The following is a 17,316-nucleotide window of genomic DNA, read 5'->3' on the forward strand; positions in this document are numbered from 1 at the left end:
AGCCCAGGTAATGAAAGAAATAGCCCCCCAAATTTGGCAATTGCCCCAATGTGGAAAAAAGGTAGACCCTAAAAATAAAAATGAATTCCTACCTTGGTATGGACTGCGTACTAGCATCTAAGATTTTCAGGGCTTTATACATTTTGGGGGTCACTTTTTCCTTTCCAATTTAACATTCTGGAATAAAAACTTAAAAATAATTTTATGGTAGGATAAAAATTCATTGTCTTGAACATGAATTATGAATGTTTGACTTGGGTGAAGGTCTTTCTGAGTTCAGTACCCCGAGGTTTTAACTTGATGACAAAAACATCAGTCATCAAATTTATTTATGAATAATTCATTTGCGAGAGTTCGTTGGTGAAGGCTTACATTTTGTGAGTTCTAGTCTTGCATTCAGGAATTATACAGTAAGTTTAGTATTTTATCTCTGATATACTTTGAAAATTGTCTACTGGTATTAAAGTACGTTGTAAATGTTGGCACAGATAGTGTATCTTTTTCTCTTTCCGTCTTTCTCTTTGTTTAGAAAGTCAAAAGCAGAATCTTCGTCGGAGGCAAAATGACCTTTCTCTTTGTCTCTCTATGCTCTCTTTATCTCACTCTCCATCTATATCTTCCTCTTTCATTTTCTTTCTCCCTCTCTTCCTTTCTCTTCCCCTCTCTCTTTCTCTTCCCCTCTCTCTTCCCCCTCTCTCCTCCTTCATGCATTTTCTTCCAGAGCTATTTGACACATTTATACATGTACAACATATAAACACTTTGGTGGTAATTTCAATGGAATCTGTTTTTAAAAAACTCATTTTGAGATTGTTACCACAACTGGTATTTACCTTTATGCTTCATCATTATATTATCTGTCCCTCATTCTTTTTCTGTCCCTCTTTCTTAATATCTGTCTCTCTATTTCTCTGACCCTTTCTCTCATTCTTAATATCCTTTATCCATTCTGTCAATGCAAACTTCACATTCACATACATCTATATAATGATATAAACTGGATATTTGATTTTTTGTTCCTGAAATTCAGACTAATTTCTGAGGATGGATATCGTGTGATGAAAGTAGGCTGTATATTGAAAGGTCAATTCAAGAGTGATTGTGGTCGAGAGGGGGCGGGATGATGATGATACATGTAGTTCTCTTGTCAATCTATTTCGCAGATTACATATATTTTAATCAAATAGTTTTGTAGTAGATACGTGTATATACAGTACACTGTGTCTGCTGCATTTGTGTAGATCCCCTTTTCTCAGTACTGTTCGATAATGATGGGTATTTTGACTATACTGTGATTTTTTTACAAAAATTAGATTCAGTGAAATTTTTTTATTGTGAGCAGTGCCTCCATTAAAGAAATCTTTTCAGTCGTTCGTTCGTTCTTTCTTTCTTTCTTTCGGTAACTTGGGGCAGCATCGGTAAAATGAAGAAAATATCCAGAAATTAGCAATTTCGAGAGGAACAAGCCGCTTTCTATCAACTCAGCTGAAATAGTTTGGCACTTATGCTCTACGATAATACTGTTTCAGCTCTAAATAAGGAGCAGTGAACGTGCATATTCATGAGCTATATACCCGTACATGACTTCGTACATAATTAATGAGCTCACTATTAAAGAAAGAGCACACTCACATTTCACCTGTTCAGGAAAAGGAGCTGTAAGACGTGCATATTCATGAGCTTTATGCTCCCTGCATGACTTAATGCATAATTCATGAGCCCTCATCCAAGAAGAGAGAGCACAATCACATAGTCAGCTGCAAAGCTGTGATCATCATGAATATTCATGAGCCCAATACCCCCTGCATGACTTCATGCATAATTCATGAGCTCCCATCCAAGCAGAGAGAGCACGATCACATTGTCAGCTGCAGAGCCATGATCATGCATAGTCATGAGCTCAATACCCCCTGCATGACCTCATGCATAATGCACGAGCTCTCTCGCCCATGTGTGTACTGGCGTATGAAGAAAGAGATGAGGGGGAGTGATGGAGAGAGATGGAGAGTGAGAGAGAGAGAGGAGAAACCCCAGACAAGGCGTTAGTATGGTGAGCATGTGTGCGATCACTGGGCGGACCATACGAAGCCTCTACCATTGAAACCGTGCATGGAAGATCTATTGTAAACATTCAGATTTTGTTTATTAACCCTGTGGAGTTGCCTTGCAAATGCACCCCAGTGAATGAATGACCAGTGTGGTTTTTAGCCAGGAATCCATACGTTTCTATCGGATTTTACTCGTATGCATCCAGATTTGTGGTGAGTTTCAAACCATCCCCACTTTATGGTGTACTGTAGATTCTAGAATCATGCACATCCACCACTGCACAGTGAATCAGGTGGCAGTGAGGTGTATATGATATATCTGGTTTAAGTTGCAGTTGTTGTCATTGCCATGTATACCCTGGTATCTGGGATCTAGTTTTCATCATCTTGATCAATCTTAAGCAAGATGGACATTGGTCCTGTTTTATTTCGTTTTTAGGCCTGGGGGCTGTTTCATATATTAAAGCTGTTCATATTAAAGTTAAAAGCGACTTTAAGAGCGACTGGTGAACGTTTCTTACGTGCTTAATAATCACCATTGAAAATTTAAAGGTGAAAATCATTTACCATATTCAAGGATCACCAGTTGGTCTTAAAGTCGCTTTTAACTTACGAACAGCTTTATGAAACACCCACTGGTCTGCTGTATGACCATTGATTTGCACATCAGGTTTGCACTGATTTTCAGGCTGAAACACTCCTCTACATGTGGGTATAGACTATACATGTAGATACTGTACAGTGCAGTATAATACTTGTCATAATTCAATTTGAATTGAATCTTATTTTGTAGCATAATGGCTGAAAATTGAATAGACCGGTTCACTGAGAAAATATCTTTGTATTGTGTGTGCACGTATATGTAAAGTAGGGAGATGAAGATGCACAAAATAGATGGATACATGGTAATGTACTCATATTGTATTTATTATCTTTCATGGTTATAGTTTGTCAAATTATGAGTGAATAGACATGTTCACTGTAGATATTTGCATTGGGTTATATAGATGAAGAAAGAGTAGTTTTAATACATGGATGCATAGCGGCGGTAGTCATGCGCATTTATATGACACCTAGATAGCTCCTTGTGATTTGATTGGTTGTTTGATATCGTTCATTCAGCCCATTTTGCAATGACGTCATCAACCGTGCAATTTCGGATCCATTCATCGTGCAATTTTGGATCCATACGATTTTGTCCATTGCACGCGCGCACTGAGACTGCAGCTGCAGGCACCAGCAGTGCGCATGTTGTAATGACGTAACAATCAACAGACCGAACTCGCACTGAATGAGCATGTTTTGCATCGAAATTCATAAATTTCATATGAAAAAAAATAAATCAATTTTTAGGTGTCATATAAACCAAATTATGAATGTTTTTCATTCGTGCAATGGACAGAATACTTCATTCGGTGAAAGATGAAATAATGATCCATTGGATCCAATCGATCATGTCATCTTTCACCTCATGAAATATTCTGTCCATTGCACTCATAAACATTCATTATTTGTATACTAGTCGCTCATAATTTTCTTTTGTAGTACAATGAAGTAATAGACAAGTTCACAGCATAAACTGTATAATATGGAGATATGAAGACGTTTTTAAAATACATGTGGATACATAAATGATGTCTTTCCTGCTCAAATATTCCATTTGAATTATTTTCTAATTATTGTGTTTGCGGAAATCCCTATGTGGTGCTCTAGCATTTCAAGGACTTAAAGAGAAATTCCAGTAGTTGCAGTAAACACTGATTTCACGAGAAAGTCTGTAAAACCAGGCTTAATTGTCAGTTTATCATCGAGGATCTAGATCTGGTACAGTTACATAAACTGAACTTTGTGAAATCTTGCAATCTACTCTGAAAAATGTTCAGACTGAACTTCCCCAACACAGATAAGCGCACGTGGGACAGTGTATAATTATTGCTTTGAGCGTCGGGCCCGACGCTCTACCCGAATCCTGTGCTTATTTGCTGATTTCTCAGCAATTACACAATTTCTTCCAGAATCCTTTGGCACATGCGTTTTATTTATACAAACAGACACTTTGGTGGTCATTTCAATGGATTATGTACGAACTCATTTTGATATCGTTACCAAAACTAGCATTTACCTTTAAATTCTTCCATTTGTATGTACTGTTGCTCTAAACACACCTGGGTCGTAAGTGTAGATTAATAGACACCTTTCGTTTTCTGTGACAAGCCATGTGGACGTACGAGATTAAGGAATTTTGGGAGCGCTGCGCATGCCCGAAGTAATCTGTGACGAGTCTTCTCGTTCACTGCCCAAATCTGTGACTCGTATTTGAGGGTTTTGACGTTCGGTGTCATAGTGCTCGAACGAGCGCTAGTTCGTACATGATGACGTCATCCAAGCTTTGCAAAAATGAATGAAGCTGCATCAACATTCGAGTTTCGTTGATTCAGCAGGGCTGGTAAACTGCAAATTAATGCTTGTTACCAGCTTTTCCATTACATTTAGTGTGTCCTGTTTTCAGACACTACATATCCGATAGGTAATTGATGTTCTATTTCCAAACAACTGTTTTTTCGGCTTTTTGCGCAAGAGTGCAAATGTTGCACCCACAGTCGCCCCACTGGTTCGTAGCGTGATGCTACGCCTGATTCTCCGGCCGAGCATCGGCCCACGGCCCGCTCGCTATCACGCTGGTATATGCTGTGGCCTGGTACGGGTACGTCGACTTAAATCGAAACTGTTTTCATCAATGTACGAACGTGATACTGAACGAGCAGTGTCACCACTTCCGGTGGACTAGGCTACGTTGCAGTCGCAGACAATCGAAAGCTTACTAATAATTGAAATGCTTTGGTCAAAAGACAATGTTCATGTGACAGAAATCAAAACCATTCATAGTTTACAGTTCATTTGTACAAAATCAATATGATGATCGTTGCAGTGATGATAAATTTTAGGATTTATAAAAGATGATGTTGATGGTGGTGGTGGTGGTAATGATGATGGTGGTGGTGATGATGGTGATGATGATGCTGCTGATGATGATGATAGTGATATTGATGGTGGTGGTAGTGATAATGATGGTGATAGCGATGATGATGATTATGGTGATGATGATTATGATGATGGTGATGATGATGGTGGTGGTGATGATGATGATGATGGTGATGATGATGGTGGTGGTGATGATGGTGGTGGTAATGATGTTGGTGGTGGTGGTGATGATGGTGGTGATGGTGATGATGGTGGTGGTGATGATGATGGTGATGATGATGATGATGGTGGTGGTGGTGATGATAGCGGTGGTGATAGTGGTGATGGTGGTGGTGATGGTGGTTGTGAGGATGGTGGTGATGATGATGGTGGTGGTGGTGATGATGGTGATGGTGATGATGGTGGTGGTGATGAAACTGATGATGGTGGTGTTGGTGGTGGTGATGGTGATGGTGATGATGATCATCATGATGGTGATGATGGTGGTGATGATGATGGTGATGATGATGGTGGTGGTGATGATGGTGATCATGATGGTGATCATGATGGTGATCATGATGATGATGGTGTTGGTGATGGTGGTGGTGGTGATGATGGTGGTGGTGATGATGGTGGTAGTGATGACGATGATGATGTTGGTGGTGGTGATGGTTTTGATGATGGTGATGGTGGTAGTGATAATGGTTGTGGTGGTGATGATGATGATAGTGGTGGTGGTGGTTAAGATGATGATGGTGATGATGGTAGTGGGGTAATGATGATGGTGGTGATGGTGGTGGTGGTGGTGATGATGATGATGGTCATGGTGGTGGTGATGGTGGTGATGATGATGATGGTGGTGGTGATGATGGTGGTGATGATGATGATGATGATGATGATGATAATGATGATGGTGGTGATGATGATGGTGGTGATGATGATGGTGATGGTGTTGGTGGTGATGATGATGATGATGGTTGTGATGATGATGATGGATGATGATGATATGATGATGGTGGTGACTGGAGAGAAAGGAAAAGAGAGGAGAGAAATACAGTACCACAGCCAAAACAGTAAGGAGATGAGAATTATAAAGTTATTAGCAAGGGACCTCAATAAAAAGAGAAGGGAGAAATAATGAATCACATCAAAAAGATACTATGTATTTTTGTTTCCATCAAGTCTGTGCAGTCCTACATCCTAAAAACCCAATTAAACCACCCTCCCACCAGGGGGAGAGAGAAGATGATAAACACCATCCTATCATCCTGGAATAGGCCCTCACACCTTAAAGGGGGTTGACTCGCACTATGGGATGATTTGGATGGATGCATTCTTGTCGGCATAAATTACCACTAGGTGCTTTATACCTTCGTGGCACTATTTAATCAAGAAATTATTCCGTGGTCACAAATTACAGAAATTATGTGCAATTATTAAGTTCTCAATTATGGATTTTTCCAACTAAAGGAGGAGGAGATATTAGTTTCATTATCATTACCAGCAACTTCATCATCTTCATCACCAATAACATAATCATCAACATCTTCCTTATTCAGGGAATAATTTTCCTGGTATCACATCGCAATTGCTCCATATTTTTCAGACTATATATATATACTACACAAAACATCTTTTAGTGTACACCCCTGTAGCAGATATTTACATAGGACTGAATAGAAAGTAATTGAGAGCATTTCTCTTACATCCAAATTTTGTATTTAAGCAATATTATTCCCTCTCACTATCAATTTATCCTCATCAACAACAACATCATCATCACCAATCGTCATCGTCATCATCATCATCAATCATTATGATATTTTATCATCATCATCATCAATTATCATCATTATTGTCACCATCATCACTGTCATTGCTACCGTCATCATCAGCACCATCTTTGGCGTCGTCAATATTATCATCATTATCACCAACATCATCATCATCATAATTTTCTTCAATGATATTGAAGTGAAGTAATCTGGTGGTTCTGACAGACTGACACTAGACTTCATGTTGAGGGTTCAATTCTAAACTTCATATTTTTATACAGTCATCCCTCTAATATGCACTTCTGGAGAAATTTCTCTCAAAACGTCTTTCTAATCGTGATACTTAGTAAAGAATGGCAACCGAACGTCACTCTAGGAGTAAACTAAATTTACAGGCATGCCTCTATACAAATTAATGCACAATCTCTCTCTCAATCCAATACTGTATGAGAGGATTTTCAGATCGGTTCTTAAAATAGAACACAGGTGCCTGGCAGTGGTTCGTGATTTCATCAATAGAAACTGTTCTTATAGACGCGAGAAGGGGCCCCCATATCATTTTCATAAGGCTTTTTTTTAAGATTGAAATGGAATTATGGGAATGTCATTTATTTGCCTGCCAATGGCTCAGGATTTCATCAGTAGCAAATGTTCTTTATCAAAATGAACCGATATCATTTTCATCAGGCAGGCTTTTGAAATTGAGATGGGATTATGTCATTTATCATAAATATTTACCCAATATTAGCATTTAGTGCTGAACTGCAGTGTGAATACAATAACTTGCCAATTAGTATGTTGAGATGTTTTTCAAAACCTATCTTTTGTTTTGGTATAATCCCCCCAAAAGTGCATATGTCACTATTCCAACTCATTACTAGATTTTAATACTTGTGCCCCAATATGGTTATAATGGTGTGAAGCATTTGTGTTTTATTGGATAAATTTAATGATCATACAAAAAAATAATAATTTGATTTGGTGCTACATAAAAATGAAATATCTGCAAATTTCTGTGTATTTTTGTCTTTTGTATATAGTCCTTCTCAATCATGGATTGGGCTGAAAATTTTAGGATATCTTTGTCAGTAGCTTCTAGTATCTAAGATGAGTGCTTAAACAGCTAATGGACATAAAAATAGAAACATTACAGAGAGAGAAAAATAGAATCATTACCGAGAGAGGATGCTAGATTTACATTTAAATCCAAACAGCTGGAAAAATGCTGTATTTGAATTCTAACCCATTGGTAAACTATGCTTTTGTATTATATATTGTAATGTTCAGTGATACTGTATAATTCACATTACTGGTCCTTTAACAATAATATAGACAGGCTTTAATATTTTATGTTTAACTGAATATGTGGAAAGATTTTTGGATTTGAAGAGATATTTTAATTAGCTCTATTTATTTAATTCTACTTAATGGATAGATGAAAGAGAGAGAGAGGGGAGAAAGAGATATAACAGAGAGAGAGTGGAGGGGGGGGGGATGTGGGATAGGACTGACGGGGGGGGGGGAACATGTAGGACTGATGGGGGGGGGGGGGTGATACATGTAGAACAAAGGCGGGGGGGGGGATAGTGTGAAGTACATAGGGAATCTCAGACTATTTTGAATTTCATCTGTTGAGTGGCAAGTTTATGAAATTTGTATGGGTTTTGAAATGACATTGCACTGCATTGAAAATTTACAAAGTGGTTTGGAGAAATCAATTTCCATATAACAAAGGAAGGCAAAATTAAATCCTGAGGATATCAGTTTAAAGTACACCAAAAATCAACCTTTGAATAGCTGAGAATGTATGAAGGATGACAGGGAATTTTGAATACAAAAAGGACATGCTCCTGGCTACATGCTATTACATTTCTGCCTGTTTAATGTGAATTGTTTCATTTATTTGCCTTTTTGAAAAAAAATTGCTTGGCTGGTACATGTATCTTGTAAGTCCAAATATCATTTGGTGATTCTTTAGATTTTGAAAATAATCTTTTAGGATTCAAATTAAATTGAAAATTCAATTGCTCTCAATTAAAACCCCTGAAGTCAGGTTTAATAGACCATGGTCAAACTCTGTGCTAAAATTATGGGAAGCTTGCAATTAAAATATTTTGTTTATATTGTATATTTCTTATGTTTACTATTTTGTTGTTTCCTTTTGCTTTCATAATAAGGAAAAATACTTCAGTATCATTCCCAGACAATTATGAACAATTTTGGTGTAATATGAGTTAATAAACTAAATGTTTACTGATAGGGATTTATGCTCCAATTGGCTCTCCATACTTAAACCACAACTTTAAACCAGGGTTTAATTCAAACCCGAGTTCAGAATACGGGCCATAGTAAATCTTGATTTTCTTGGTCCAAAATAGTACAAATTGATGACACTCAAGTATATAGTTCACATTACTCACCCTTACCAAAGCTTTTGACAGGCTTTAATCCAGTCTCGAATGCAGTGAATCAGCCAATGGGATTCATGATTCACGGTCAACAAGCACAGTCAGATTCCCATCGCTTCATTTAATATGATTGACTGTCAGTATTCAATGGTACATGTACAGTTCTTGTATTAAAAAGGGATCCTTCTTGTATGTTCGGGGGTATTCATGAGTAAATCAAGACGTTTCGGTGAAGGGATTTACTGCAATTTTAATGATTATAATAAAAATAATGATAACGTCAGATAGAGTTCTGAGAGGACCACACCCTTGAGTGTTATGAAAACGCCAGAAGGCTTGAATGTACAGTAACACCAAATACTATAGTGTTAGAATAGAATTGGTTATGATAACACTAAAGGGTGTTTAACAACATGTTCATGTACACCATTACTTTAACACTGAAAAAGCTTGATGTGTTTTTCTTTGAACATTGGTGGAAAGTGTTTGTAGTTTGAACACTTTTATGTTATTGCAGTGTTGCTTTTATCTCAAGTTTCTTTGCTTTCAACACATTCTATGAGGTGTTTTAACACTATTTAATAATTTACTATTTAATGTTATTTCAATCTCTGTGGTGTTTAACAGCTGAGGATGTGTTCATCTCTGGTGTTAATGGTAATGTTAATTAAATGCGATATCAGTTGAAGAATACATAATATATAGACCTACACCATTAATAACACTGAAAAGCTTGATGTGTTTTCTTTGAGCATTGTGGAAAGTATTTGTAGTTTGAACACTTATGTTATCACAGTGTTGTTGCTTTTATCTCAATTCTTTTTTGCTTTCAACACGTTCTATCAGGTGTTTTAACACTATTTAGTGTTATTTCAATCTCAGTGGTGTTTACTGTTTAATAGCTGAGGATGTATTCATCTCTGGTGTTTAAATGTTAATGTTAATTACAGTACATGCAATATCAGTTGAATAATACATAATGCAATGTACCTCCAGTAAAGCCTCTACCAGCTTTAATAACATACCTGATTAAATATGAGTTTCATAAGGTGAGATACGCCCTTCAGGCATTAACGCATCAAGGTCCATAAGCTTTGCATTTATTGCCCAAGGCTAAGTGACAGAAGAGCGTAAGCATATGTTTGCATATAATTTGTCTTCCGCTTCCAGGCATATTTGTTCGCAGCAATGCTTGTCTTGAGTAAAAGATTAAAGAGGAAGTTCTTCTTTGAATTTCTTATGAAATGAATTAAAAACCTTATATTAAGCATTTCCTAATATTTTCTGAATTATAATTAAAAAAATAAATAATTGCCCATATTTTCGTTCAGATACAAACTATTAGAAATATATCAGCCTTTGCTCTTGAAAATGGCAATGATAATATATTTCAATATGCAAAGATATACCTTAAAGGTGAAAGAAAGTAGTTTCAGCAAACAATTATTTTATGAGAAATTCTTTTAAATCATGGTTAAATGTCACCATATTATTATAGATCTCGTTCTGTGACATTGAAATAACTTTACCTTTGTGAAATAATGAAATCTTAGCTGAAAACCGATAATTCTGATGATCACTAACACAAAAAGGCATATGTGGGAAAGTCTATTAATATTCTTTGGAAAATACCCGGTCTGGAATTACGTGTATGCTTATTTTGCTCATTTTTCAGCAAGTACATGTATATGTACACATTTTTTTTTTCAACAGCCATTTTTTATTAATATGCAAACTAGGGTGGCCATTTTATTGGATTTTGTTTGAACTCATTTTGAGATCGTTACCACAGCTTGTATGAAAAAATCAAAATGTTATTCATACTCAATCATAGACAAAAGACAGATTCATTGCCAAGGAGAATAAGAGTGCATTTTAATATGGAGCAGGATTTCTCAATTTACTTGCTTGAATTTATCGGCTCGAAACCTTATAATCCTGGTGTCACTGTGTGGAACACGTGTATGTTTTACTATGGATCCCTCCCTCTTTTTCTTGAACATGAGATGGTTTCATCTAAATGTCTAATAGTTATGACTCTCGTCTTTCAATCTGAGGGTTGTGGGTTCGATTCCCAGCCATGACGTGTTTTCCTTCAGCAAGAAATTTACCCACATTGTGTTGCACTCAACCCAGGTAAGGCAAATGCGTACCGGCAGGAATTAATTCCTCAAAAAGCTGTGAGCACCGGTAGACTAGCTTTATAGCCAGGGTAATATAGGAGCTCCTTGAGCACCTAACAAGGTTGATACATGCACTGTATACAATAAATCCTATATTATTATTATGTCATTGATTTCATCTGGATAGAATACTGGTATTAAAAATGTCTGCTTTTTCCATGTCAAATTTTGAGGAGAGTTTGGGATCAACCCTTTCAAGGATTGGCGCCTCCCAGCCGATTGAAATTACCATCCTCTAATCGTCATGGTAGCAAAGATGAAGAGTGTCGACCGGGGAGAAGTGCTCCGTTCACATGGGGTGACGCGTTATGTGTGTTTGAGAGAGAGAGAGACAGAGATTACAGAGAGAAGGGAATGGGTAGGGTTTTGGGGAGGGGGGGGGGGGTAGGAGGGGTGGGTGTGGTTGGGTAGGGTAGGAGGAGAGGGGTATTTGATATGTATTTCAAATATTGTTGTCCTTAATTATTAATTCCAATCTTGTGTGTTCTACTTTTCACCATCGATAATCACTTTGATGAGGATTGTGTTTTGCATGAAAATTATTATTGTTATTTTATTTGGCACAAACAATAAGACAGAAATTAATAACAATGTAACTATTAAAATAATTTTGATGTTTGAAGCACTCGAGTAGATAATTGCTTGATTAAAAATGGCTTCATGAAAGCATACCATGTTTTATTCTAACAATGCAATCTAAAAAGGACTAATCCTTAAATGCAATCAATTTCAAATCCATGGAATGAAAAGAGAGATCAGAGCCCCGTTTCATTAAGAGTTACAACTGTTGTAACTTTGCCATTATGGCAACTACCATGGTAACCTTGATTTTGATTGGCTGCTGAGCCCTGTTGCCATGGTAGTTGCCATAATGGCAAAGTTTCAACAGTTGTAACTCTTTATGAAACGGGGCCCCTAGTCTAAAATGAGACTACTAATGATTACTTCACACTATCTCGATGGTGCTATTAGAAAGTCTGCAGTGAGAGACTAGCAATCACTTAGCACCATCTTTACAGTGGGTACGGTGAAAGATGGGTGATACTTTTGTGTTCTCCAGGGCCCCTGTAACATAAAACCTAGCGATTGATCGCAGGGCTGACTTTAGCGATCGATCATACACAATAATCCATGCAATTATTCGTAGAAATAATCCCTGCGATCGATCTCTATTAAGCTTTATGCTACATGTATGGGCCTCAGTCGTACAAGATGGATGACTGGATATTAATGTTTAGTTCAGATGGCAGGTGTGTTTACTTTTGAAGAGAGATGAAGAAAAGGAGAAGATATGGATGAGGGGGGGGGGGGGCAGTCGAAGAGGGGGGAGAAAAGGAGGATAAGGCCGGAGGGAGAGAGATACAGAGGGATATGTTGTGAGAGATAAGGTGAGGAGAGAAGGGGGGGGGGGTGTTAAAAGGGAGAAAGAAAAGGGAGTGGTCTAAAATAGATGATGAGAGAAGTGATGGAGGTGGGGGGGGGGGGTGTTAAAAGGGAGAAAGAAAAGGGAGTGGTCTAAAATAGATGATGAGAGAAGTAATGGAGGTTGGGGGGGGGGGGGTAAAGGGGTAGGGGATGTAGAGAGATAAGGGAGAGAGAATGGGACTATTGGAGGGGGGGGGGAGGTGGGTAGGAGGAGATATTGAGAAATACATGTATAGGGGGTAGGGAGGTCCTTAACTGATATTTCACTGCAATTTTCTTACACAAACAATTCATCAAATATTGCCAATTTGAAGAAGAATGAAGATCCAAAATTAGCCTCCCATTTGTTTGTGAAGAAATAAGACATACATGTAGCCGCCAGACAATAATTGACTCCTTTCTGTGTAGGATACCATGGCGTAAAGATAAATAGTGTCTGTGAATTATTTATGCATGGTATTAGAGAGAGACATTTTACGTCTCCGCCATTAAACTGCAAAGTTTACAACCGCAGTAAACAGGAGATAATTGGCTAGATGACTGGCTCTCCAGTTTTGATCATGCTGTGTTCATATCTACTTCTGATAATGTTCTTTTTAAAGTTCACATCCTCATGTAGCCAGTACTATTCGTCAGCTCCCTGTAGAAGAAGCTTTAATTGTCTGAATGTGGCCAACTCTTTTGATATATTTTTTTGAACTGCTGGCTTTATTTTTTTTTGTACATGTAGGTGACTTCTATACTGCTTTGAATTTTGTTGTGTATTTTTTATGATCACAATGTAAGTGAATATTAGTATTCTCTTTTTAATTAGACCCTATGCTGTAATTAACACCACCAGCTGGTGCTATGAAAGAACCACACCCAAATACACCATTGAGTGTGAACATAACACCAAACAGATATAACACTAATGATATTTAAGAAGTACCCTGAATTTAACACTGGTGTAAAGTATGCGATGTTGTCCTTTGTCAACACTTATAATGAAGCTTTTGAAACACTTGTTTTTGGAGTGTAATCCACGCACAGTTTGCCCTCAAGTGCTTATCTGTGTCAATGATTTTCAGTCTACTCGATTTTTCATCTAGATTTTTCAGTATTTCTCAATTTGTTTCGCTGGTCTAAAGCTACATCATATACATGTACTGTATGAACTTCCAATGATGATATGGGAATCACAATGTTTTTTTTTACCCGAAACCCCTGAAATCATGAATTATATATTCATGAATATGTGGACCAAGTCACAAATAGTGAAAATTTGACACAACATAAAAGCCATCATTCTTTAGCCTACACTACAAAACTGGAAAGCAAAATTTAATACAAAAGGTCTTGTCAGTATAAGACTAATGTACTGAGTTGAAATACAGAAAATTTTGAATAAATATAAACTGGTCTTGTAGTAAAGACTAATGAACTGAGTTTCTGAGTTGGCGCAAATATTCACTGCTGAATGATATGCGCTGACCTGTATATTAGCTAAAACAACAACAAACAGAAAATTGTGAATAAATATAAAAAGGTCTTATCAGCAAGACTAATGGTAGGGTAGCATGAGACAGCTCATTACTGAATGTAAGCAATGTTCTGAATCTTTGAATTAGCACTCTACTGTCTGGAATAGGACCATTTCACATCGGGCATTAAAGCTAGGGTTACACCGGAACCGAATCAGCTGCGAATTCATCCGAATACATGCATTCGGGTGGTTTCGGGAGGGATACTGGAACATTTGAAATCACCGAAACCGTCCGAATCAGACCGTATTTGGGCAGAATCGGTCCGAATCTATTCGGGGGAATTCGGTTTTGGTGTAACCCTAGCTTAATTAAGGCAGTGTTCATATAATTAATGAATAGATATATAAGGTTAGAGCTAAAAGTCCAAAGTTGATTGCCCCCTTTTCACTATTAAAAGGGGGCAGTGTGAATGATAAATTTCAGCATTCATTTTATTAAAATCATTTTTCATAATGCAGTGTTTGCTGAATGTGCTGAATAGCTGCATATTTTATGATGGTTGTATTTTCATCAATTTGAGACGTAAAATAAAGCAACTGCAAAGATGCCTGCTTCATGACACACGGTAACACAGTATTAAAAGTGAATATAAAAGTCTCTGAACTGTAACTCTTGTGAAATTGATTTATAAAGCAAAATAATAATTGAGGATTCTTTCTTACTATAAAAGAGCATAAAATGTGTGCATGTAAGTGGGGTAGTTCTTGAAAATAATGAAAAATACAGTTTTTCTTTTTTTTTATTACCCCCCCCCCCCCTGGTATTAACACATCTCTGTTTTCATCAAAATTATGATAAGGTGGTAGGAAATAGATTGCAACCATATACAATGCAAGAAGTTCTATCGAATAACGCTACCGTTCTGGGCCCCTTTCCATTGCTCAATATTATAATATTATCAACTGATGCTAGATATACTGAAAGAAGAGTCATGCGATTCAGATGAGAGGCCATCTTAAATTAACATATCCAACAAAAAGAAAACAGACCGGAGATAGAACATTCACCGTTGCATCCTCAATGGAATGGAACAAACTCCCTCTCACAATAAGACAATCGGATCCCCAACAATTGAGTCCTTCAAGAAGTCCCTTAAAACCCTTTTGTTCTAGGCAACTGCCTTCATTTAATATGTCATTCTGATTTTTTGTTTGTATAAATAAGTTAACTGAAATTGTGAGCGCTTTGGGCCATGTGGGAAAAGCGCGTTATAAATGTTGAGTATTATTTCATTTCTCCGAAAATACTGTGAAGTGTATCTGACTGGAATACTCCCCAGGGAGTGGAGGATGTGCACACATTGTGCGCGGGAATGACTGATTGAATCCGATTACCGGGGTAATAATATATCTGTAAAGTGCTTAGGCACGTCGTCCCAATGAATTAAGCGCTATATAAAAGCGGATTATTATTTTTAGTGAATTTCCTGGAAACATTGTTTTGTTCCCCCTCATTTTTGTATTCAAAATGCACATTAGAATGATTTCTCTTCATGATAATTAGATAATGCGATGCTTTGTTTGATTGATTAATTATCTTTGATTTGAAATTATCTTTAATTTAATAGAAAAATCAATTGCTTTTTACTATAAAAATATGAATAAATATAAAAAGTGTATATACAAAACTAGGCTTTAGACAGTGTAGTATGGACAGTAATAGGGAATCTGGCAATCTGCATGATAAATTTATGGTCAGTTTGCATCCATTTATACAATGAGCAGGGGGAGCTTTTTCATGAAACAAATACCAACTGATATTCACTGACTATTGTTATAAGCTACTGAAATGCATGCATCTGATTGGCTCAGAGCATGATAGTCGGTGAAATATCACTGATTATATAGTTTCATGAAACGCTCCCCAGTGCAAGGTCAAGATTGATAGAGACCTCGCTTTCACTACCCAGCTGAGCCGTTTGCCGAATACCTTTGATTGCAAACGTCGAAATATTTGTAATTAATTTTTCCTCCGAAGAGAACTCGCACGACAGATGGACAGTTATATTGCACAATTAATTAAGTCTGTCCTTGTACACTGTAATAAAACTTATAGTGTTAAGTGACACTTGCAGTGTTGACAAAGGACTGTAAAGCACTTTATTCCAGCGTTAGAATTCATGGTGTTTAATAGTTCAAAGCCCATCGATGTTAATATCATTTTTTAAGCTCGAGATACAGATTACATGTAAATCAGGGTTTTTTTTTAATTTAAATAAGTTGCGCGCAATATAAAACGCATGACCGCATCATGACGCGCACTATTACGTATTGATCAATAAGATTGCACGTTGCATATCGTCTGTATTTTAGTGCGACTCTAAGTCATACTTAACTCTTCGTGAAACATCTCCTGGTCTTGTATGCCACTCCACACCACAACCAATGTATTCATACACCAGTATGAAATTCATGGTGTTAGATTAACGCCGATATGTGTTATCAAGGAGTTACCAACACACTCCTTGGTGTTATAATACATTTTGTCCCTTATTTAAAAAGTATTTGGTGTTGTGTTCAAACTCAACACCAAATATTTTCAACACTTGAGGGAGTGGTCATCACAGGACACCGACGGGTGTTTTCTTCAAATAACACCTTAGTCTTACAGTGTAGTGCTTTCCTCATAGATTAGAGAGCTCTTGGGACAGATGGACTGTTCTTGCACAATAAACTTTGTCCTTGTAGCTACAGCAATAAAATGTTCTGCTGTGTTTCTTATGAAAAAAAATTGACAGGTTGAGAAATATTTCTCAATTCATTCAGGATTTACAGTGTATACCATACTGCCTGAATAAATACAAATGATCAATACATGTATCTGCTTGCTAAAATTGTCTTGTTGTTTGGATAGAGTTCGCCTTTAAAATATGAATTCCTTTCCTTGGGGGTGTTTCACAAAGATTTAAGTATGACTTAGAGTCGCACTTAAATGTCTATTTGCATGGGGTATAAAAGGCATGACCGCATTGGTCAGATCATGCGAAGAGG

The sequence above is a fragment of the Lytechinus pictus genome, chromosome 6 (genome assembly GCF_037042905.1).
Source record: "Lytechinus pictus isolate F3 Inbred chromosome 6, Lp3.0, whole genome shotgun sequence".
Lineage (NCBI taxonomy): Eukaryota > Metazoa > Echinodermata > Echinoidea > Temnopleuroida > Toxopneustidae > Lytechinus > Lytechinus pictus.